Source organism: Tupaia chinensis, unplaced genomic scaffold, assembly GCF_000334495.1.
Source record: "Tupaia chinensis unplaced genomic scaffold, TupChi_1.0 Scaffold139833_1, whole genome shotgun sequence".
Classification (NCBI taxonomy): Eukaryota; Metazoa; Chordata; class Mammalia; order Scandentia; family Tupaiidae; genus Tupaia; species Tupaia belangeri.
The window spans coordinates 161234-187956 of NW_006199712.1; the positions used below are offsets into that span (position 1 = coordinate 161234).

The 26723-nt window shown below is 36.3% G+C and overlaps 1 pseudogene; it reads left to right on the forward strand.

The window, feature by feature from the left end:
- LOC102489447 (40S ribosomal protein S16 pseudogene) overlaps positions 1-24692 on the forward strand; it is a 29632-nt pseudogene extending 4940 nt beyond the window's left edge.
- The last annotated feature ends 2031 nt before the right edge of the window (positions 24693-26723 follow it).

A 26723-nucleotide genomic window follows, 5' to 3' on the forward strand; every position in this document is an offset into this window, starting at 1 on the left:
GTGGAGTGAAAGAGATTGCAGGGTGGCCATCCCCATTTGGGGGTGATTTGTTGTTTTCTATCTGTCTCTCTGGCCAGCACACATGCCCTATAGCAAAAATCTCTCTCTCTAAATAATTCCAATGTATCTCTATATATATTACAATGAGTACAAAGAAAAAATGAAGTATTTTTGGTGTTGACCTTATTGTTAAATATTACACTGTGATTTATGATTGATTCCATGTGGATTTACTTGCTTATGTTCCCTCAGTTGTTATTCTTCCCATTACTTGATGGTAATATTTGTATGGCATTACATTGTACCAAAAATAGAATGTCATTTTTAAAGGACGGTGACTTCATATATAAATCATACTTTTTATTCTTTAGCATCTGATTTAGACATAATATAAAGTTCATTGCAATTTTTCTATGATTTTATAACATTTTTAAAAAATTTGCCAGAAGGATATGCACTCACCAGACAGTGAGAGACAGAGAGAGAGAGACAATGAGAAAGCATCCCCATGGGGAGCTGTCATGCCTTAATCTCTTCTTCACCTCTCCTTCCTTCCAGGATTTTGAGCATACATGCACACACATGCAACTGGCATGTTTTCTAAGTCCTTGAGTTTGGAACTCGAATTGCATAGTTGGCCATGTAGAATCCAGTTGTCTGCCACTGGCTGGCCCCATACAAATTTATAAGCTAAATTTTTAATATAGTCAAGGAAAATGCAAAAGTAATATAAACTAATTGGCACCCACTCCAGCTTTTCCTTTGAAAGAAAAAAAGAATGGCATGAACAGAAACATTAAATAGAACATCGCCAGTTAAAAGGCGGTTTAAAGATAAGACAAAATTTCCATAAGCATTTCAAAAATGACTTCAAGGACCAGAAATTATCCTTATCCAAAGGGCTAGGCTCCTTCTGGTTAAAAGAAGCCAAGTATCTCTGTGGCCAAAAATTCTCATTATAAATGAGCTGTGAAGTAACACGGTCCTCATGCTATAAAACTCTCCACTTCTTTCAAACTGTGCTTGTTTTAAAAGAAAATATTGGCTGATATTTGTACTTAAGCTGCTCTTGAACTTTAGAAGTCTGGTTTTAATAACATAAACTTTGTTTTTAAATTTGTTTTATTATAAAATAAACCTCATTAACTTATGATTTGTTTTCTTTCTTTCTACTGTTTAGAACTGGATTTTGTGCTTGGTGTTCTTTTATGTTTCCTCATAAAATTAGCTCATTTTTAAATCTTCCCTTCTCCTACATTCAGTGAATCCTATATTTATGTATCTTTAGTTTTTTTTTTTTTTTTTAAACAGGTTTCAGATTTGCTTACATTACACTTGGACGTGCGTGGAATCTGCAGGTTATTTGCTGTAATTTATGGGACTTGCTTCGTGCACTTCTACTCTGCTGTCTGAAGGAGAACAACCTCATTTTAAGATGTGCCATCATGGGGACCAGCAGTTAGTGTAATGGCTATGTCGTGACCTGGTGGCTTAAACTCACACCGGCGCGTGTGCGTGCATGCCCAAGATCCCGAGAGGAGAATGGAGGAGAAGGGATTGCAGCCTGGCCACCCCCCCCAGGGGGTGATTTCTCGCTTTCTATCTCTCTGTCTCTCACGAGCGCATGTGCCCTATAGCAAAATCTTCTCAAAAAAAAAAAAAAAAAAAACCACAAAATAAAAACACCGATATGCCATCGTGCACCTTTTGTTGAGGTATATAGACTATTAGATTAAGTGCTTATTCTTTGAGAATAATTTTCTCCTGTTCCTCCTTCACAAATATGTCACCACGCTATATGAAAGTGGAGAGCTCATGCCTTTGGGGGAGAGAGACACAGTCTTCCCCTTCTGCAGTTCTGAGGGTTCACACTGGCCCGGATCTGCTGAGAAATCTTTGCGTTGCCTGATTTCTGTTCCCCCCCCCCCCTTGAGTCAGCTACCAAGCATGCTAGCTGGTATTAGCGTATTTGTCTGCTAGGGTTGCCATAACAAAATACCATAGACTGGGGGCTTAAATAACGGGAACTTAGTGTTTTGCAGTTCCGGAGCTAGAAGTCTGAGATCTGGTTATTTTCAGAGTTGGTTTCTTCTGAGACCGCCCACCTTGGCTTGTGGCTGGCAGATGGCCACTTTCTCACTGTGACTTCACATGATTGTCCCTCGGTAGGTATCTGTGACCTACAAGCCTCTTCCTACAAAGACCAGTCACACTGGATTGGGGCCTATAAATATAAAAATGACCTAATTTATATTTAATTACCGATTTAAAATCCCCATGCCTAGATATAGTCGTGTTCTGAGGGTATTAGGGACTCATATGAATTTGAAGACGGGGGACACAAGGCAGGTTGTAACAATTACCCGTGTTATTTCAGGCCTTTGGTCTTGCTGCCTCCATAAATCCTTCTGAATCTTTACTATTGTCCCTTCTATGATCTTTTTCTTTGTTTTTTTGTGTTTGCTTTAGAGCCCATGTGCTTGCCAGGGAGAGACAGAGTGAGAGACCCTAAGAAATCACACCCACCCCCACAAGAGGGGGATGGCCATGATACAACCCCTTTCCCATTCTCCTCTCAGGATTTTGGGTAGCATGCAAATGCGCCCAGTGTGTTTTTCAAGCTCAAAATATGAGACTGGAACCACCGTGTCAGCCACGTGGGATCTAGCCACCTAACCTCTATGCCGCCTGTGGACCCACATGATCGGTTTCTATTCACACTTCTGAAACCAAATGTGTGGGTTCCTTTCCCCTACATCAACCAACTTTTTAACATCAGCCAGGTATCCAGCAATTTAATTCAGTTCTGACAGTAACTATCAAATTATCATCATTTTAGCGATTTAGGGCAAAGGTCAAATATTATATAACAAATTTTGGTCTTATCCACCCCCATCACGACAAAAATGACTGATACTTAGAAACTCTGTGCCACAAACTGGAGACAAAGAAGAAATAAACATTTTAAAAGTAATATCACAATTTCACAGTCCTTTATCTAATTCTTGCCTTTACCTAACTGTTGATCTCTAAGACTTGGCAGTAAAAACCAGTGTATCACAAAAGTTTGATCTCATTACTTGCCAAGACTGCCTCATTTAGAGCAAAATCATCTGGTTTAGATATACATCTCCACACTCCCAAATGAGACACCCTTTAACTACTGGGACCAAATGCATTCTTTAACCTGTCTTAAATACATATTCTGTTGAGTCTTTGATCTGTCAGAGGTAGGTCCAGATTGGATTCAGATATTTATTTATATATTTTTTATGCTTTAAATTCTTTTAATTTGCCATATGGCATGGGCATGTGTACTTGCCAGAGAGAAACAGAAAGAGAGAGAGGAAGTGAGAAAACAGCCTCCCCCCAAGGGAGATGATCACCCCCAAATCCCTTCTCCCCTGTCTGGCCAAGATTGTGGGCATACATGCACACATGCCCAGTATGTTTGTCAAACTTAGTCCAGGATTTAAACCATGTAGTTGGCTGTGTGGAATTCACACTTTGTCTTCCATACCACCTGCTAACCCTGAACTCAGGTATTTAAATTCTGCTTCTCCAAACTCTCCCTTTTCCCCAAAGTTCCCCAGGTAAAAAGGGGGCAAGGTGAAATTTCTACTTTCTTTAGGTGATATTATGTTTCAACCTTAGAGCAGGCAGCTTTATGACCTACCTGTCATGAACTAAGGTAATACAATATGTATGAGAAAAATTCTGATATGAGTCCTCAGACACTGGCTTTTGCTAAGTTAAATGAAACTAAATAAATGTAGAAACTAGTATTTCTTTTCAATAAAGCTGGACTTTGAATATCATTTTTATTAATTTTCTGTACATTTTCATTATAGTCCAAAATGTAATAAAGTATAATCTTTCTTTTAATATTCCTGATAAAATACTCCTTCCAATTCCTCAGTGATGTTCTTTCCAAAGTAAATACAAGCTTCAGATAGAGTAAGGAGAAGATAAAATATCTATAAAGATAAACATATTTCAACAATCTTACATACAGTATGTTTTTATAATTCATTATTATATCGTATAACATCATTTTAGAAAGTGACCAGGGAAATGTAATAAATATGCTAGTGAAATTGTTATTGTCTGTGTAGTCATATTTGAGGCAATTAGAGAACTAACCCTTAGATGAGTCTTTATCTGTTAATATTGACCACTCAACCCCACTGTTCAGATTGTATTTCTTAGTCACATACCTTATTCAGGCTCATTCCCCCAGTGGGGATTCAATATCCATGTTTAGGAATACCAGTATATTCCTCTTCAGAAGAACCTGGAATCCAGGTATCTAGAGATAAAATCAACCAAGGGAAATGAAGAGAATATATAGAAAACTTTGTTACATATTGGAGTTCATAAATTTTATAAAGTATAACATTTACATTTGCAATTAATCTCATCTTTAAAATTGCCTACACAGCTAATTAAGTCACCAGGTGGCTTATTGTGAGAGTTTTTATTACATGAATCTTATTTTGAGGGCAATAGTTATAATTATCAAGTTGTAAGTAAATTAAATGCAATGCCATTTTTCCTGACAAATGAATTGTGATTGAAAAGGAAGGCTCACTTAGACCCAGCTGAAAGACGAGTGTTAGATAAAACATAAGGATTGCTTTTCAATTGCACATTCTGGTCCCTTTTTGAAGATCTATGCCAATTTGATTTTTTTTTTTTTAGGTATATTTGTCTTTCTCTGTCTCTCATGAGAGACAGAGAAAGACAAAACCTCCCACAGGGCATTGACACCACAGTCTACCGCTGCTTTAACCAACCCCAGATAATGGGTACATGCTTGCCTGACATTCTCAGGGAGTTCTCTGGAAGTGAACCCAGAAATCTCTCATGTGGATCAAGCTTGTAGAGCATTGCATCTTACATTCAGTCCCATATTGCCCACCTGAACTGCAAAAAACAAAAACAAAAACAAAATCAAGCATACAAAATCCCATCATCGCAGGCGAGTTTTTCCTCTCCGTTGTTTGTCAGTGATGATTAGTCATGCTGGCAGACTTCTGTTCCTTAGAATTCCCAAAAATGTGTTGAAAGGATCCAAAGTTTTGAAGCCCGTTAATAGATGTATCTTATAAAGGATGTCTAAGGTTTGAGAATTTTGTATTAAACACATATCTAGCATTTGTAAGTATTATTTTAAATATTATTTTATAGTTTCTCTAAAATTAATTGAGCAAGGACACTTCTTTATTTTAGAACACATTAGAAATAAGGCAAAAAAAACCAATTATAGGTTTTAAGTAATTCATTTCAGGAAATATCGAATTAATTCACTATTCATATGGTTCACTGAAACATTTTGGCAAATGATAGGCCTAGGTGACGAAATGTTATTAGAATAAATATATATTGGGCCCAGTCATGTAATGAAGGGGCAGGGCACCACTGTGTGATGCAAAGCCACATGAGGAAGCCCCTCGTTCAGACTCCAGGTCGACCAGAACATGGTGTAGCCGTAGGCTGGCTGGAAGGTTGGGGTGGGGGATTGAGACCCTATCAGGGATATTTTTCTCTTTATGTATATGAAAATAATACATAAATGAGCTTAAAAATGTATACTTAATCTATTTATCTATTTATGCATGTATTTATATATGAATATAAGCATACCAAAGGCTTAAATGCTAAACTAAATTTTCTGCCAATGATAGAATTTTAGGTGACTCATTGGCTTGTTTTCTTAATTGTGAAAAGAAGCTTCAAATGAACTTTAAAACTAGGTCAGTCTATAAAATTGGGCAATAAACCATTGCTCTGACTGAATGTCTTACAGACATTGTGGATGTTAACACTTGATAAACCCTGGACACATTTGTGAACTTGCTAAAATGTCAATGTCAAACCATTGAAAAAGAGACCTGTCAAAAATGTTGCCTTTATCAACTTTACTCATCTTTAAAAATACAATTTTTAAGATAATACTGACAGGTTAATTTTTCTAATAGCTTTCTAAAAATAGCTTTAGTCACTCTAACCCTTGAGAGAGAGAGATAAAAATGTTGACTACTCTTTGTGTAGTAAACCTAAATAAAAATAGTTGTATGTCAAAGAAAAAAAAATCCAAAGTATATTAATATCACAAATTGTACACTGGAATCTTTTTTCGTTAGCATTTAAATAACAGATGGATTCTCAGCTCCCTAAAATAGGCTGGACATGGAAACAGCAGAAGGTGAGAAAGAGTAATTAGGACCTCTTAGAATTTCATCCACTTGTCTTATCACATATAAGCAGTTTTAATTGTTCTGCAATACTTAGTATAAACAGAATGACAACTTTTTTCTCTTCTCTTTCTCTCTCTGTCTATATATATGTATACATATATATATATATATACACTCACATGTATATGAAGGATATTCAAAATATTCATGAAAAATGCATATTATGATAAAACTGGGCATGGATTTTAAAATGTTTTTTCTCCATAATAAACTACTTTTTATAACATGTCTTAACAGGATCTAGTTAGAGGTCCTAAGAAAGAGAACCTCATTGGGACCAGTAGATGGCATAATGGCTATGTCACTGGACTCTTACATAGTTGACTGCAGTTCAAGTCCCTGACCTGGTGGCTTAAAACTCACGCTGGGTATTTGTGCGTGACTGCCCCAAATGCTGAGGATAACAGAGGAGAAGGGGTTGCAGCACGGTCATCCCCCATGGGTGGTGATTTCTTGCTTTCTGTTTCTCTGGCAAGTGCACGTACCCTATAGCAAAAATTTACCTTTAAAAAAGAAAGAAAGGAAGAAAGAAAGAAAGACAAAGAGAACATCAGTTTGAAACAAACATCAAATTTATGGAGAAGCTTGGATGAAAAATGATGAAATCATTAATGCTTTACAAAAAGATTATGAACACAATTTCTAAAGGCAGCAGTAATTTACAAATCAATAACTTGTTTTAAGAAGAGATACAATGATTTAAAGATGATGCCCACAGAGGCAGACTAGCTACATCAATTTGTAAAGAAAAAAGTTAATGTCTGGGACCAGCAGTTAACGTAATGGCTATGTCGCTGGACTCCCACATAGTCGACCGTGGTTCAAGTCCCGGACCGGGTGGCTTAAACTCACGCCAGGCACATGTGCGTGCGTGTCCAAGATCCCGAGAGGAGAATGGAAGAGAAGGGATTGCGGCGTGACCATCCCCCCTGGGGGGTGATTTCTCACTTTCTGTCTCTCTGTCTGTCTGTCTGTCTGGCGAGCGCACGCGCCCTATAGCAAAAACCTCTCCAAAAAAAAAAAAAAAGTAAAAAGTTAATGTTGTTCATAATCTGCTTGAAGAGGATTGACAATTAAAGACAGAAATACCTGGCACCACAGACACCTCAGTTGTTTGAATTTACACAATTCTGACAGAAAAATTTAAAAACTGAGAAATTTTTTTTTTTTTTGCTTGATGGATACCAAAACCATTGTGCCCAGAGTAGCTACAACCTAGAGAAGCACTTTCAGTGAAAATTTTAGACAAGCAGAAGCAAGATTCTGAAGCGTTTCATGAAATAATAGTAACAGATGTCACATGATTTACCAGTGTGACCCCCAAAACAGAGCAAAGTCAAACAATGACTGCCCGGCTGCCTAGCTACCAAAAGCTGAAAACGGTCTAATCAAAGCAAAAGTGAGTGGCCAATGGCCAAGGTCTCTGCAGCAGTTCCTGGATGCCCAGGGTGTTCTGTTTGCTGATGTTCTCGAAGGCTAAGGAACAATAGCATCTGTTTCTTATGGGAGTATTTTGAGAATGTTAGCCAAAGTTCTAGCAAGAAAACACTTAGGGACGTTTGACCAGAGAATCCTTCTTCACCAGGACAGAGTTCCTGCTCATTTCTCTCATTAAACAAGAGCACTTTGTGGAGAGTTTGATGGGAAACCATCATTAGTCATACACTTTACAATCCTGATTTGCTTGTATTTCCTAGTATTAAAAAGAAATCTTTAAAAGTGCTCATCTTTCCTTAGTTAATCAAATACAAAAGACTGCAATAAGTTCCCAGGACTCACATATCTGTAGGGATGAACTAGTGCTGATATTGTTGCTTAGAAAAGTGTCATAAACTTGATGGCACTTATTATTGAAGAAATAGAGCTTTTGTTATCTTTTAATTTTATTTTTCTACAGATTTCTGAAGTCCTCTAATATATGTATGTATTCGGTGACTATTTTATATGTATCAAATACCTATATTTATTAGGATTCAGTAGCCTTTGGAGGGACAGTGCCTATGTTGGTTTGGTAGTCTCTCTGGTGCTTCATACAATCACAGACAGGAATGCTAGTTTTAGGAATTTATCAGTGTAGGGTTGTTTCCATTTCAATACCCAAACTCAAGTGAACTCTTTACTTACCTTTGCCCTAACTACTGATTTACTTAGAGATGCCACTGTTTTTCAGAGAAGACCTGGCAAGCCACCAACCACCCTTTCCAGTTTGATTTCAAAAGATAATTATTGGGACCAGCAGTTAGCGTAATGGCTATGTCGCTGGACTCCCATGTAGTCAACTGCGGTTCGCGTCCTGGACCCAGTGGCTTAAAACTCATGCTGGGCGCATGTGTGTGCGTGCCCAAGATCCCGAAAGGAGAATGGAGGAGAAGGGATAGCTGCGTGGCCATCCACCATGGAGCGTGATATCTTGCTTTTGGTCTCTCTGTCTCTCTCTCTGTCTGTCTGGCGAGCACACGCGCCCTATAACAAAAATCTCTTAAAAGAAAAAAGGCATTTATTTTCTTTATTCTTGAATAGTAGGCTCACTCAGTTCCTTTTTAAAAAAATTGTTGGAGATCAAGTGTCTTGTTTAAACATTCTGAAAAGCAAAACTTGTCTTACTTCAGGAAAATAAGTAATCTCATTTTCATCTTTTGGAAGACAATTAGGGCAATAAAACCGAAGCTCCACATTTTGCCAAATTACTATGTACTTGAACATATTCTGTGTTCTAAGTTACTATAAGGAATGATTTTAAAGTTGGGAATTTTAGATAAATTTGTGGAACTATACAGTGGTTTTCTATTGGGTTGTCGGAAAAGTCATGGCTGTTTTTGCATAGAAAAACATGAAAAATACATCATGACTTTTTCAATGAGCTAATATTTAATAATTGTTTATTTTATTTCTTCCACAAGATACACATGAACACACACATGGCAAAAGAGAGAGTGGGAACAAGAGAGTCAAAGACACAGGGACTCTAAATAGAGTCTTCATAGAGCAAAACAACCCAACCTAGTACGCCCAAATCACAGGAACCTGGCATGCACCAGGAGGCTCTGGGATGCAAACTCAGGACCTTCCTATATCGGTTCAGTTGTATTACCACTGCACCATTGCCTAATCCTTCTTTGAAGAGTTTTAAGTGCCATAGTAATATGAGGAAATATTAAAGAGGTTTATTAGTGGAGAGACATGCTGGACTTGCAGTTTTGGGAAATATTATACTCTGAGTATATTTGAAAGAAACAAAGCTGGAGGCAAAAAGAATACATAAAAATCCATCATATCAAGTTAATAAGTTAGGAATCAACTAATAGGGTTGGCTGAGTTACATTTCTCTTCTTGAGATTGTTTCAGATTCATCCTTTAATAAGAGTAATGGTAGCACCAACATTTTTTTAACGAATTATTTTATTTAACTTTATTTATTTTAATTTGATCAGAGAAGTAGAGAGAGAGAGAGAGAGACAGAGAGAGAAAGAGAGAGAGAGAGAGAAGGAAAGTAGCAAAGCAAACTGCCAGGTCCAGGACTCAAACTATGGTTGGCCATGTGGGAGTCCAGTGTTCTTAACCACCACACCACCACTGGCCTGGGAGCACCAATTTTTAAGATTCCAGATGCTTTATTTTTATTCTTTATTTCCTTCACTACTATAGTTTACCTTTTCTGTTCTCTTTTTGAGCTTCACTAGAGCAAAGGGCTGTTCTATTTCAATTGGGATGCATTAGAAAGGTGATGATTAGTAGATGATTGCAGACAGAGCTGCCGCCTAACCCCCCTCCCCACCACCACCACGCTTATCTGTGGGAGATATAGTTTCGAGCTCCTCAGTGGCTGTTTGAAACTATGTATTGGACTGAACCCAACAGCCATCAACTGGAACATATTTTTGTTCAAGTCTTCCACTCATTAATTTAATGCTTTTTTCATTTTAATTAAGCACGTATCACCCACTGTGGCTATAACTTTTGCAGTCTGAGGTGGAACAGCAAAAGTAGCACATTTCTCTTTTTCCTTCACAATATCGTGAGTGTAAGATTCATTTTTACTATTGGTCTTGGGAACCCTAGTATGTGAATTTTTTTTTCCCATAAGTCAAGAATGTTCAGATTTTTCACTTAGAGAAAGCACCTTGAAGCTTATTTGGTATATGCGAATTGCTGGCCTCAATTCTCTTGCACTTTGGGTCACACGTTTTTCAATACCACAATAGTACATTTGATAACCCAGAGGGCTGCTAAGTGACTCACCGGCAGGTAGCATATACAGAGTGGTTGTGTTGGACAAAGGGATGATTCATGTCCTGGGCAGAACAGAGCAGAACTGCAGGTTATCATGTTACTCACAATAGTGTACAATTAAAAACTCATGAATTTTTTATTTCTGGAATATTCCATTTAATATTTTCAGACCACTGTTGAACATAGATAACTGAAATCTTGGAAAATGAAACCGTAGACAAGGAAGGACTTTTATACTGGTCAATGTAAAGAAATATAAATGTAATAATTATTTTTTGTGTTTCTCTATTCATTATTTAGTCATTTTACTTTTCTCTTTCTTACTTGAATCTATTTTCAGCTTATCTTTTCTAAAGAATGTAATCATCCTTGACAGTAAGCAGAACCAGGATTAAGATGATCACATACATTGAGGGAAATTTTAGTCTAGCAGAAAAATAATGCATTCAATAAGTACAATTATGGGTCACAATTCCTTAAGTTAACTTTTTTATTAGAGGTATTTGCCATAGGGCACGTACGCTCACAGGAGGGAATGAGCCAGAGCCAGTGAAAAAAAAAGTGAGAAATCACACCCCCATGGAGAATGGCCACATTAGAATCCCTTCTCCTCCATTCTACTCTTGTGATTTGAGGCATGCACCTGCTCAGCGTGATTTTGAAGTCATTGGGTCTGGGACTCAAACCAATGGTTAGCCATGTAAGAGTCCAGCCATAAAACTGCTACGCCATCTGCTGGCTCTCGTTGAGTTAGCTTTTCTTTTCTTTCTTTATTTTTAAATAGACATTTCTAATTTTTTTATTTCAATAAAAACTGTTTTGGTTTTAATAGATTGAAATTAAAAAATAAGAAAAATTTGCTTAAGACTTAAAGCTAGGAAAAGGTTAGGATTCAGTTCAAACAGTATGTAGATGAACCTATCAAGAGTTCAAGAGAAGACACAAATCCTTAAATCTGGAAACAGGGCATAGAAGAAGATCAGTAATGGTTTAGTCAAAAATCATAAAACTGCATTTCACCAGTTCCATCTCTTGTAATGAATCTCCTGCTTTGCAGTGTTACTGTGGTCTGATATTTCCATTTAAGTTTCGGACGTTAACTTGCAACATTATTATTGATCTTTCTGGACTGGTCCCTATTATTATGTTGGCTATTCTCTTGGTTGTTTTTTGTACTCCTATTTCTGTGTGTCTGATGTTAGTTTTCCTGGCATAGCACTCTCTTCAGAACTTCTTGGAGAGCAGGTCTGGGGTTGGTAAATTCTTTCACGTTTTGTTTATCTGAGAATGTTTTTGTCTTTTCTTCCCATATGAAGGATAATCTTTTTTTGTTATTTAAATTTATTTATTTACATTCATTTACTATACGTCATTATAGCATACAAATGAGATTTTCCATCCAGAATACACCGTATATTGGCTGAATCAAGCACATCAACATACACGTTATCGTCAACAAATAATTTTCCATTTCTTGTTTCCTGTATATTTTGCTTTTTTTTCCCATCTTTGATTCCCTATCTCTGACACTCTGCCATATACCACCCTCCTCCCACACTGTCTCTGGTATCCATGGTTGCTTTCTATGCCTTCCCCCTCCCCCACATTTTATTGATTCATTAAAGATCTTAATTAATCTAAATATTTTCAATAGCAAGCACAGCTGATATATACAGATCCGTGAACACAAGTCTGACTTTAGGCATAAACCTCTAACTACACTTCTTATTTACCAGACGCTGTATTTTATCAAAGTATGTACAAGGCATAGTTCTAAGTGCTTTATAGATATGACCAGTCTAAATTCTCATTCTCTATGACGTAGGCCTTATTGTCATCACCCTTTCATAGATGAAGAAAACAAGATGTTGGAAAAACTAGGTCATTTTACCAAAGACTCAAGGCTAGCAAGTGATATAGAAAGGATTTAAATCTGGGTCTGACCTAGTAGTGCAACTGTCAGGAAACCAGATCTGACAGAGTGAACCATGGTTCAAGTCCTGGACTCAGTGCCTTAAAATATACACCAAACACTTGTGTCTGGGTGTGTGCTCGACATGCTGACAGAGTAAATAAATGGAGTAAAAAGGATTGAGGCATAACCACACCACATTGCAGTGGTCTCTTACTCTCTCTTTCGTCTCTCTCTCAATTTCTACAAGTACAAAATCTAGCAATAAACACATTATATATATATATATATATGCACATACAAACACATATACACATATATGCACATATGTAGTTTTTTTTGAGAAAGAGAGATTGTTGCCTTAGGGAACATGGATGCACCAGAGAGACAGAGAGACAGAGACAGTGAGAAGGAGAGTGAGAAATCACCCTCCAGGGGGATGGTCATGCTGCAATCTTTTCTCCTCCATTCTCCTCCTTCCTCTCGAGATCTTAGGGACGGACGCACATACACGCACTTGGCGTGAGTTTCTAGCCATTGGATCTGGGACTCAAACTGCAGTCAGCCATGTAGGAATCCAGCAACATAACTGCTATGCCATCTGCTGACCCTTTTTTTTAAAAAAAAAAAAATGAAAGGATTCAAATCTGGGCAGGCTGGCTCCACATGCTGTACCTACCCAATCGCTATTGCTGAATCAATAAATATCAAGATCTAAATGTCTTGGGAGATACAATTAAGTTTCCCCAAATAAGAAAGATATACATTGATTATATCATAGTGAATGTATTATATATGGAAATAACAGAAGCCAGTAAAAGAAGGAGATTTTGCACAAAAGTTGAAAAATGCTTTACAAAAACTGAGGGCCAAAATGATTAATAATTATTTTTATTATGCATTAAAATAATATTCAACCTTAAAAATATTAACACAATGTATAGACAAATATTTATATAATACATGGACCTAGCCTTTATAAGCATGAAGTCAAAGGTAATAATTGCAAGAAAAATGTGTACATTTTTGACTATTTAAAGATGTAAAATTTCTTTATGATAAAAAGACCTATTACAATGAAGAAATGTTTGCTTAGATTTAGAATATAAGAAGGACAAAATAAAACATCTGATCTTTAAACATTAAACATATACTAGGGTAATTATTTCTTAATGAGAAATATGAAAGATTATGGACATACTTGTATCTTACTATATCCCATTTGAATTATTCCTTCTCCGATGAAATATTTGGCAACTAGTCATGAAAGTTCTGCATAATACATCTCAAATGACCTGCAATAAATAATAATCATTTAACTACAATTAAAATTCTCAAATCTTTTCTCATACCACAGAGATTTCTCTTTGTGTGCTCACTATTTTGTTTTTTCTCACATCCAAAACACCAAAATGATACTTCTGTGACTGACCTGCCAGCGTTAATTTCCTGACCACATGGATGTCCATAACAATGCCACTGTTGATAATATCTTCTGCCTTCAAACTATTAAACCCATGATTGTGCATCGGTGAATAAAACAAAATACTTTTTTAGCTGTTACAGAAAAAAATAATAAAATAATAATAAATCCCATAACAGTAGGTTTCTATAATGAAACAGTCCATGCATAGAAGACTTTGAAATTTGGTGCTAAGGCAATAACAGCTTCTGTCAGATCCTGGTAACTTCCTCTGACAGGCATAATGTTTCTACTTTGTCTTCATTTAGGACAGCTCTGCTTCAGTGACTAGGAAACACGACAATGAGTTGTAGCAGCTAGCAGTTCAAACTACTTTCCCAACTGAATCCTGACATGAAGCTAACAGACTTTTTGCAAGCAAGAAAATTAATGGTTTTCACAAGTTGTTCCCTCATCGCATCATGCATCCATGACTTTTTAAAAAACGTGGACGATTATACCATAATTGAAATCATAATGGAAACTATAAAAATTATTTCGAATACATTTAAGTAAGAGAGACTCTTGCTTGCATTGGGTATTTTTGTTTGGAAATGATGGTCAGAAGTTAGGCTTTATGCCTAATGCAAAGAGAAATCCCTGTGGTATGAGAGAAGATTTGAGAATTTTTACTGTGGCAATGATTTGATGCAACAATGAGCTTGAATTTTGAATCAAGCAAGCAAGCATTTGTAGGGTTCCTCAAGGACGAAGGTTAAGTGGTCAGAGGTCCACGGAAATGATATTAGAGACAACTAAGACTTTACTGGCTTCATTCTACCAAGCTATAGCCATGTCGAAGTTATTTCATAAAAAAGCTCTGACTTTCAGGAAAATACAAGCCAGCATTATTCTATTCCACACTGAGTGAGGTTCAGGAAATAGGGGTTCTGAGCTCTCCTCTGCCAGTTCTTAAGAGTTGTATGACCCTGGAAATTTAAATTCACTTATTTTGATTAGGATTTTGCCATCTGTAAAATAAAGAAATTGGATTTAATTTATCTCAGGGTACTTTCTGTGAGAAGTCACTCTGGAATTTCACTGACTCTTAAGGGAGTAAACGTTTCTAACAAAAAAAAACAAAGTAAAATAGGTGAAGATTGTGTTTCTCTTTTTTTAAAAAAAATTATCAGAGGGTGCTGCAGATATATATGCAGAGATATATAAAGAGAGAGAGAGGGAGAAGAAAGCACTCTCGTGGGGCATCCTGTCACGATTTGGGGCATGCATGCACACGTGCCAAGTGTGTTTTTTCAATCCTGTGTATCCATAGTGTATAGGCAGCCAAGTGGGATCCAGCTCCTTAACCAGCCCATCACAGGCTTGCCCAAGGGTGAAAATTTCTAGACACAAGCCGTTACACATTTTATATACATACAACAAAACAGCAAATGGGGTTCTTTCTGGTCAAAGTGTGATGAGGAAAAAGCTTTAGAATAGACTGCCAATGAAAGTGATGCTATATAACAAGTTAATTGGCAGGGTTTTTAAAAAATATTTATTTTTTAATTTTTTTTTATTCTAAGGCTTGGTTTACTTTCTCTTCAAGATAACAATGGATATCATTTTGCATTTAAAAGACATATGAATTCAATTCAAGAAAGCCTTAGAAAGTGTCTTCAAATCACCTGGAAAATTTAGTAAAGAAGAATTATATCTTATAAACACAGCAAAGCTTTTAACATTTACTTTTTATATATAACTCACTACTCCCAAAACTCTACGTACATGACCACCAATAAAAATCACCTATGACCCTAAACCCCAAATAATCTCTACTTCTTTTCACTTTCCTCTCTATTCACTTTTCTTTCCTCTCTAAGTAGGATATTCTCCCATTCCTACAATTTATTTTTTAGATAAACGCCTGTCTTTTTTATTATGCTTAGACTGAGGTAAGATAGCATAAGCAATTCAATGTTTTTCGAGCATCTATCACATCTACTCACTTCACCTTACATAATCGCATTTGAGCCTCTTAAACATCCTACGACATAGATGTTGCTATCATTCAAATATTTAAAGATCAGGAAAATTATCCTGGAAGAACTGATTACATTTCTAACATTTAATATGTTCAAAAGGATAGCTTTGGAGTTGGAACTCCTTAACTTCTTTTCTTTCTAATTCTTGATAGATGAGTTAGAAAGGAAAAGATTTGAGTTAGACATCGATCTCACATGGCCAAATATTAGACAACAGGTCCCTTTTTTCACTCCATCATCTCAAATTCTGAATAAATGTTTTCTAAATAAAAGCACCTGAATTTAATTTTTTTTCCTTGGGATGAGCAGATAGCATAGTGATTATGTCCCTGGACTCCCATGTAGTAGTGGACTGCAGTTCAAGTCCCAGACCCAGTTGCTTAAAACTCAGGCTGGGCACGTGTACGTGCGTGCCTAAAATCCCGAGAGGAGAAGGGAGTAGAGTGTGGCCATCCCCCCTGGGGAGTGATTTCTCACTTTCTGTCTCTGTCTCTTGGATGAGTACATGTGCCCTATAGCAAACATCTCTCTAAAACAAACAAACAAAAAAGATTTTTTTCTTGCTAAAAGTACTGAAATAGGGACATGTTTCTTTTTGTACATATTTACATAAATATGTGCACATACATATTAACAGATAAATAGAGTGACAGTTTTTCAAAAGATAAAAGAAAATCTATCAACACACACACACACACACACACACACACACACACACACACATCCCAAACAGCATCTGCTGATATTTACATAAGGATTGACAGCCAATAAAAGAAGAAATCATCAGAAACTAAAGGAAAATGGCAGTATGACATCACAGATACCAATTCCAACATATTCCATTAGGGATAATTGGTAGGTTTTGAAACTTCGGAGCACTTGCCTGTATCAAAATATCTGCTTTTGGGAACCAGCAGTTGGCGTAATGGCTATGTCGCTGGACTCCCACGTAGTCGACCGCGGTTCGCATCCCGGACCCGGTGGCTTAAAACTCACACCAGGCGCGTGTGCGTGTGTGCCCAGGATGCCAAGAGGAGAATGGAGGAGAAGGGATTGCAGCGTGACCACACCCCCTGCGGGGGGGTTTCTCGCTTTCTGTCTCTGTGTCTCTCTCTGTCTGTCTGGTGAATGCATGCACCCTATAGTGAAAATCTCTAAAAAAAAAAAATCTGCTTTTCACCTCAAAACTTGAATTCTGGACTTGGGAGATTTTACAAATCTAAGTTGAATGTCATTCATCTTTTCTCAGAACTTTGAAGACTTTTCTCATGATCTTCTGGTGTCCTGGGTAACCAGTCTGAACAAACTCGGATTCATATTTCATTTTACAGAACTGAGTTTCCGTGACTGGAAAATTTAAGAACTTACTATCACTGGAAGTTAATGATTTTTCCATAATTATTCTTGGGTGAGGGGGTATTTGTATTAATTCTTAGCATGTACTGGGCACTTTCAATGTACAGATGTATTTCTTTCAATTCTGAGAGTTTATTTTCCATATAACTCCTCCCCTCCCCCCTGCCAGTGAATTTTATTTATTTCTCTTTCTGGAAATTCTAAAATTGAATGGAACGTCTTAGATCACGTGTTGAATTTTCAGTATATTGTCTATTTCACATCACTTACCTTTTTGCTCTAATGTTATTGAAAACACCCAATTGCTATACCAAATATCTAATATATTTTCTAATAAATATTAGGTCATTGAGAAAGTCATGACATAGTTTTCTATGAAAAAAATGTGTCATGACTTTCCTGACAACCAATATATACATAATAAATACATATATATATATATATGTATATATCATCTTGCTTTCTCATTCTCTTTTTCTCTTTCACTTTCTCTTGTCAAATTGAGAAATAACAATAAATGTATAAAATTAAACAAAAGAAAAAAAATATATATACAGAAATATAAATATGTTTTTAGATTTCTGTAAACCCTATTATTAATTTCCAAGAATCTATGTTTTTAAGTATTCTGTTTTTGTTTTATGGATGCTTTTTCATCTTTTTCTATTTCCTTTTCAGGATGTTTTCTATTTATTCCATTTGATTCACTCTACTCTTCCCCCTCTTCTTTGTGCTCTTATTTGATTGCTGTGGATTGATAGGTATGGATTATTCCAATGGAACTCTCTTGTTACCCACCTCTGGCTGGGACGTACCACTGGGAAGCATGGGCAGAGACAGAAAGAAGGATATATATACTTTTCACTCATTCCTGTCAGGCTGTAGATAGGGAGTAAAACTTTTTCCCTTTTCCAGGACACAGCTTGTATAAGGGGACCCTGTGCTCCACACATGCATGTTAATAAATACTCCTTTTCCCAACTCCTCCAGACCCAAAGGCCATCAGGATATTATGCCTCTGCTAAGCCAGGGATGCTTTGATAGCTCTTGTGGGTTTTTCTTAAAAATGCTCACAGCTGGTAGATAGCGTCTTCACCGGTGTTTTCTCAGTATTAGATTTTGTGTATACCATCTGTTTTTGCTAGCGTCTTGACCAGTCTATTCTGACTATATTAATTTTGACTTTGCAAAGAATTTTCAAAATTTTTGCCTCCTACTTTTGTTTTCTTTGGGCTTTTGTCTTGTCTTTTTTCTCTGTCTTATAAAACCTGTTGTGCTATTGTGTTCATAGTTAATTAAGATTGGGGCACAAAATATTTGATAGAAAACTTCACTTTAAATTAATTGAGGAGCAATCTGGTCACCTTCTCGAAAGTAGATTCTATATTATAAGCACCGATGTTTCTTTTTCTCTGGACATAAGCAGCTTCACCAGAAAACATGCTCTAGTGTCTTGCCTAGACAGTGTGTGTCTGTCTGACTCCCAGTGTTCATGAGAATAGGCCCTGTGCGGGACAGGTTCCATTTCCAGTAGGCCGTTTATTCTGCTTTCTTTGCAGCACCTGGTTTACCTGGACTGGAGCCTCTGTGCTTCTACTTCTTTGTAAATTAAACCTTCACTTTCCTGCTTGGCGGAAGAGGAGTCATTATTTGGCAGTATCAAATCTGAGAAATGTGGAGTTGGGAGGGAAGAGGGTGAGAGGTTTCCTTTCTCCATATACAGACTACTCAATATTACTCTTTTCTTTCTTTTTTTTGAGGGAGTTTATTTTTATTTATTTTTATTTTTAATTTTTTTTTTCCTATAGGGCACGTGAGATTGCTGGAGACACAGACATGGACAGAGAGACAGAAAGAGAGAAATCAGCCCTCAGGGGAGATGACAATGCTGTAATTCATTCTCTTCTTGGATTCTTGGACATGAATACACACACGCCTGGTGTAAGTTTGAAGCCTCTGTGTTCGGGACCCGAACCACAGTCTACTATGTGAGAGTCCAGCAATTTCACCATTACACCATATGCTGGTCGCCAACATTACTGTTTTCAACCCTTTGAGCACCGTATTCCACAGGAGTTTGTGCCATTAGCTCTTCAGCCCGAGTTCTGTGATGCAGCATTTATTCTGTTTTCATGGTACCTACGGGCATTCGATGATCAGTCTTTTGGATTATCCTGCTTGTAGCCTGCAATTGCATTGATATCTTTTAGTTCTTCTTGATCATTGTTTAAGTATGTGTTTGGATAGTTTTTTAAAAAAATTATTCTGTGGTTCTAATATAATGTTATTAAAAGGAATTTAATTTCTCAGCAGCAATCTAAACACAGAAAATGCCTCCTAAACATGTTTGAAGTATTTTGAGGGTGGGTGTTGGAGATTATTGTCTTTAGTAAATTAATCCCCTTCGGGGACTTCATGAGCTCTGTGGGAACAGATAATTAAGAAAAGGAATTCTAATCATTTCTTTAAAAGTTATTGCATGGGTGATGTACTTCCCAGGGTTCCTAAGAAGCATTCTTCTAGAGAGCATAAACTCTTGTCACGTAAATCTTATAACACCAAATAGATCTTTGTTCTAAAGAGCAAATGATATGCTTGGGGGCTTTCTATCACACATTTAATAGTTCACTTTTATCAAATGCACTGAGAAGCAATATCAAGAGCATTAAAAGCCTACAAGTGAATTACACCCACACATACACATGCACGCTCTCTCTCTCTCTCTTCCAGCACAATTTGTTTTGCTTGGTTTTCTTTGAGATGTTTTGGTGTGCTTGTGATTATCCTTATTATATTTATATAGTTCAAACTACTTGAATATATTTTGGGAACACTAGATCCTCTTCAAATATAAGGAGAATCATTACCTAAAAATGTTATTTCTGTAACAGTTCATGTAAATGAGAATCCAAGAATGTAAGAAAATGAATCCAGGATCAAGAGTTTTCTTAATCTTAAACAAAGTTACAATATTGACAACCATTTTTCATATAGTACAAATTTGCATTGTATCTTTATTAATTAAAAGTCTGTAGTCCGTTGAGGTCAGTAGGTGGCATGGAGTTAAGGCACTAAATCCCACATGGCCAGCTTCATAGTTCAAGTCCCAGACTTGAGAACTTGAGAATCAGGCCTGGCGTGTGTGAGTTCGTGCCCAAGATCCTGAGAGGGGAGTGGAGAAGAAGGGATTGTGGCATGGCCATCCTCATGGATGGAAGTCCAAACCAGAAAAATCCAAAGAAAAATAATTAGTTTTTTGTATAATTAAAAAAAAAAATGTCAGAGGATGTGCACTTGTTAGAGAGAGAGAGAGAGTGGGAATGGGAGGAGGTAGCAAGAAAGCATCCCCCCCATTGGGAATGGTCACATTACTATTCTTAGTCTTCACATTTTTTTCAGCCACTCTAGGTCCAAAACTCAAACAGCACAGTTGGCCTGTGGGATCAACTGCCTTAACTGTCACAGCCCCAGCTAACCCTGTTTTCTGTGTAATTATAGTACCTATATTTGTCAGGAGAAGTCTTCGTTTTTTGGATTATTTGCATTTAATTGAAGAATTAGGTTGGAAAAAAAATCCATTAGAATTTATATTCTGTACAGACCCAATACCTACATTTATGTGAAATGGTCTTTTCATTTTAAAAATAATTTTACATATTTATATGCTGCCTCTCTGAATTATTGTCATGCTTTTAATAGAAATTAAATCATTTACAAAACACACTGTAAGAAAGAGTAGACAGTATTTGCATAATATTAACCAAAATTTTTCTTCCTATTCTATTTCCTGATGCCAAACATTCCTTTCACAGTTAATGGCATATTATCGTTTCTTAGTGTTTTGAGTACGTGCCGCTGAGATGAGACTGACTTCATCTCACTTTTCTCCTTGACGTTCACACTTTGCTTTCAGCCCTGCTCACTGCAATCCTGGTAGAAGATTTGAAAGCCTTTACATAAATGTTTTTATCTGAATATGAGAAAATATATGATATGAAAGAGCAATTATATTTTAGCGCACATTTAATATAAACAAATTAGTTTAGAGCAACTCCCTGTAGTGCTGCTATTGCATTTTTAATAGAGGAATGGTTTTCCTCTTCGTAAAGACCTGGGAGTCAACCTCGACTTCTCTAAACCATTACTAAGTCCTACTGATTCCACTTTCTTAGTATCTCTTGACTTTTTCCCCTATTTTCTACTTTGCTGCTGATTTTTAACTGTCATCATCTAGACATTTACTAACAATCTGCAAACAGGATTCTTGTATTCATTCTTGTCATCTTCCAATCCACCCTCTGCACAAATCTTTGACACAGAAATCTAAACAATACATTGAAATAAATAAAAATTATTAATGACTTTAGTTTAAAAAATTGTTTGATAGATTTTTCCTATAGGGCACATGTACTCGCTGGAGAGACAAAGAGACAGAAAGTGAGAAATCTTCCTCAAGAGAGAATGGTCACGCTGCAATCCCTTCTCCATTCTCCTCTCTGCATTTTGGACACATATGCACACACACCTAGCGTGAGTTTTAAGCTGCTGGGTCTGGGACTCGAACCACTGTTGACTAGCTGGGGTCAAGTGACGTAACCATTATGCCATCTGCTAGCTCCTGACTTCAGATTTTTAAGATGGGGTTAATACTCATTAGGTTGCATAATAGAAATGTCTTAGACATTTTCTTCTCTTGAGTTTTATTATGTGTTGTTCCTCCATATTCCCCATCGATATAAATTTCATTTGCCTTCTAACTTTTTGAAATTTCTCTTCTGCCTAACAGAGTACTTCTCATGTTTTAAGACTCAGCTCAAGGATAACTTCCTCATGGGTTGCTATTGACCTTTTCCAACCCAAACTCAGATAAAATGTTGACTAGATTGCCCATTACTGAGTGGCATCATACACTCTATCTTATTTTTAGCACTTACTATTTTATATTACCATTGGTTGGTTTGCTGTCTTTCTATCACACTGAAAAACTATTAGCTTCTTAAATTCAGAGACAAAAATCTAATTTATTGTATGAATATTTAAATAAATGAGTTGAAAGCAGATTTTTCTGAAAAGAGAAATATATTATACAATAGATTTTGACTATTTCAGCTTTCAAAGTGAAGTTTTCATAAGTGAAATGTAAGAGATTTAATTGCATTAGCAGTGATGGTCAGGAAATAACACATTAGGGAATAAAAAAGATTCATCTGTTAGAAAATTGACCTATATAAATACCTGTGATAAATAATTATAGCTAACACTTACACTGAAAATGTGCTTGACAATATTTAAAGCAATTACATATACTTCTTCATCTTACCCTAAAAATAATTTTGAGGTGGGTACCTTTTTGATGTTGTTGCTTTTGTTTTCATTTTGTTTTTTAATTTGTCAGAAAGCACATGTGCTCACTGAAACAGAGAAAATAAGAAAGCAGCCCTATGACAGATGCCACATCACAATCCTTTCTTCTTCATTTCTCCCTCTTTTGAGGATTTTGTGCATGTACACATGTACACCCGGCATTTTTTCAAGCTGCCAGGTCTAGGACTTGAACCACGTAGTAATCCATATGAGATTCAGCTACCTTAAACGCCATGTCACTTACTGGTCTGATAGTTATTGTTTTTCTCTTCATTTTCTAAGTAAGGAAATACAGGTCCGGAGACCTTAAGCAATTTGTTCAAAATTGCAGAGTGAATAAGTAGCTATTGTAGGATAAAACATGATTTCTAAGAAAATGAAATATAATTTTTTTATAAGTTTAAAAGCTTTTATTTAGGTTCACAACTATTTCATAGACTTCCAAAACTGGAAGATCTTCTAATTGATCTTTCTACTTTGAAGAAAGATTATTGAAATATTATAACTTAAAAACAGACAAATGGACATCAGTTTGAAGTTAGGTGCAGAGGTACTTCAACAAGTTTGTGGAAAATGGAACTGAAGTAATGAAATATTTTTTTAGTGCCTAGCATTTTTTATAATTTGCATTTTCCATGATTCTTCTGAAGACCCCTCAAATATATATATATATATACACACACACACACACACACACACACATATATACACAAACACATATATTTAAATCAAATATTAAATCAAGTAAAATTTAGCATTTAAAATATATTTTATACCTGACATTCGCTATTTCTGAGTCTCTGAACTGTGTAGCCATTCATAAAACCGAATTGATTCTAAGGAATGGCTTGCAAAACTTTATGAAAGGACAAATAAAACAGTATTTACAGACAACGTCATTGTTTTAATGACCTAGTGTGGATTAACAAAATAGCCTAAAACTTAAAACGTTAAAAAACACAACCATTTAATTTTGTTTTGTCAAGATCAGTCAGAAATCTGGTTAATATTCTTTAGGACAGGGGTTCTGCTTTATGCGACTGACTCGGGTCATTTACTCAGCTGCCATCAGCGGGTTGTTGGATGTGCCAGAAACTCCAAGGTTGTGCCTATATGTGGCTGGTATCTCCATGATCCAGCGTGCCGTGTGATTTCTGTCTTCACTCTGCAGAGTCCTTCCGTGCTTGCTAGACTTCTTACATGGACATAGGCTTTGTAGAAGGCAAAGGTTGAAAAAAAGAGAAGCTAAAGAAATGCATGGCTCACGTGTATTTGTTCATATGTAATATACATGTAAATAATATCTAGTATACACAATTGTGTGTATTTGGTAATTTAAAAATTTTATACATTCTCTATATATCTCTCTATACATACCATACTAATAAATGTAAAGTGTAGAATTACCTCCTAAATATTTTTTCTTTTTCTTTTATTTAAAGACATAAAGAAATTATTAGTATGACTATTCTATGACCTTGAAGCTATGTCTGCACGGTCTATTTGCTTCATTTTAAAGTGTCTGCAAATCATCATGGGTTTATATAATTTGCCATTATCTCAATGCACAATATAAGATTTTTTTCTCAATATTTCAAATAGTTTTCTTGGTAATTTACAAACTAGATTTTTAGCTTTTCTGGTTTTAGGGCCACGCGGTGAGGAGCTCTTCTACGCCCACAGCCATACGGTCTAAGGGCCCTCTGCAGTCTGTGCAGGTCTTTGGACGCAAGAAGACAGCCACAGCCGAGGCACACTGCATGCCGGGCAAAGGCCTTATCAAGGCGAACCGGCAGCTACTGGAGAAGACCGAGTCGTGCACGCTGCAGTATAAGTTATTGGAACCTGTTCTCCTTCTGGGCAGGGAACAGTTTGCTGGGGTGGACATCCGTGTCCGTGTAAAGGGTAGTGGCCACGTGGCCCAGATTTATGCTGTCTGCCAGTCCATCTCCAAAGCCCTGGTGGCCTCTTACCAGAAATATGTGGGTGAGGCTTCGAAGAAGATCAAAGACTTCCTCATCCAGTATGACCGGACCCTGCTGGTGGCTGACCCCCGTAGCTACAAATCCGAAAAGTCTGGAGGCCTTGGTGCCCATGCTCGCTACCAGAAATCCTATCAATAAGCCCATCTCAAAATTGGAGTTCATCTTTATATTAAACAATGGCTGTGGGGTTTTAAGATTTGGAAAAAATAAATAAGCTAGATTTTTAAAATTTATTTTCTGATATGATTAGCCATAATTGTTTTTTTTTAATTTTTATTATCATCATAATCTTCTTTATATTACATTGGATTACATATAACTTTACAGTGTATTACATTGCTTTTTCAAAAGGGAATGCCATGCATGTCAGTCAATACAGAGACACATAGTTGTTTTTATATTATGAGCAAATTAGAACTTTTTGAAGATAAAGGCAAGTGGCAACTCTTATTTTCTCACATATTTTTATCCTATTAATATTAGTCTTTTTTTTTTTTTTTTTGAGAGGTTTTTGCTATAGGGTGCATGAACTCGCCAGAAAGACAGAGAAAGACAGAGAGACAGAAAGTGAGAAATCACCCCCAAGGGGGATGACCATGCTGCAAACCCTTCTCCTCCATTCTCCTCTCGGGATCTTGGGCATGCATGCCACGGCACCTGGTGTGAGTTTAAGCTACCGAGGCCAGGATCAAACTACAGTCAACTACATGGGAGTCCTGCTACATAGTCATTACGCCAACTGCTGGTCCCTAATAATAGTTTTAATCTGCAGTTTTTTTTTTTGTAAAATAATTTTAAGGCATAGATTCAGTTTGTAAGGAATAATTGAGTTAAAACCAGATTATACTATGTTTAAAACTATTTAACCAAGGGCATAGACTATACATCATAGTAGATTTGAAACTGTGCTGGAATTTGCACATTTGTCTTATAATTAACTGATCATAAATAACATGTCATTCAACATATGTATGAACTCAGAGAGAGTACCATAACAAGTCTTATACAAAATATAATAAGATATTTATCTACTTTTTAGTAAAATAAGTACAAAGGGAATTTGGATCAATTCTATTTTTAAAAAGTGGTCTCAACAATATTTCTACCTCATGTGCTCTTCCAAAACTTTATCACTCCTTCAAGAGTATCTATGTGTTCTTTTGTTGTACCCACCAGGGCTTTGCGACTTCTTCAACTAACAGTATGTAAGAAGTGACTTCCAAGACAATATAGTTCCTTATACTATATTCTTTATAGTTTTCTTTCTCTCTGTCTCTGAGATGCTTTCTTTTGGATCCCAGCCACCATTTTGGGAGCATGTGTAGATTGCATGTGTCTTGTTGACAACTTCAGCTGACAGATAGCATCAACTGCCAGGTTTGAGAATGAGGAATCCTTTAAATAATTCTAGTTCTCAGCCATTGTTAGAGCATCCCAAGCCAATGCCAAACAGAGCAGAGACAAGCTGTCCTCATTAAGCCCTGCCTAAATTGCACATTCATGAGGTAAAGAAGTGATCGTTGTTTCACGGCACTGAGTTTGAGGTAATCTGTAATGCAACACTTGATAACTGGAACAAGAATTGTATATAAGCAGTCTACCAAAGAGTCTGGGAAAAATGTGTATTATGAAAAGGTAAGTAAGAATTTCAAAATTTTTTTGAGCTTAAGTAAATTTGTACATTAATTTCATTTTCTACAAATTTTCTGAAGCATTCTTGTGTATCATCTTCATGTAGTTTCAGTGAATTGTCTTGCACATATTGCTTTGAAGACAATCGACCTAGTTATGATTACAGAACTCAAAATCAAATGAGATTTTCTTCTGACAAGATTATAAAACATGAGATACTATCTAATATGATTGAAGTCTTTATAAACAAAAATATTACTTTACAATGGCTGTGGGGTTTTAAGATTTGGAAAAAATAAATAAGCTAGATTTTTAAAATTTATTTTCTGATATGATTAGCCATAATTGTTTTTTTTTAATTTTTATTATCATCATAATCTTCTTTATATTACATTGGATTACATATAACTTTACAGTGTATTACATTGCTTTTTCAAAAGGGAATGCCATGCATGTCAGTCAATACAGAGACATTAATCTCCCCGCTTCAACATTCAATATCTTTTCTATGTTTTCCCCAATCATTATTATTATTAT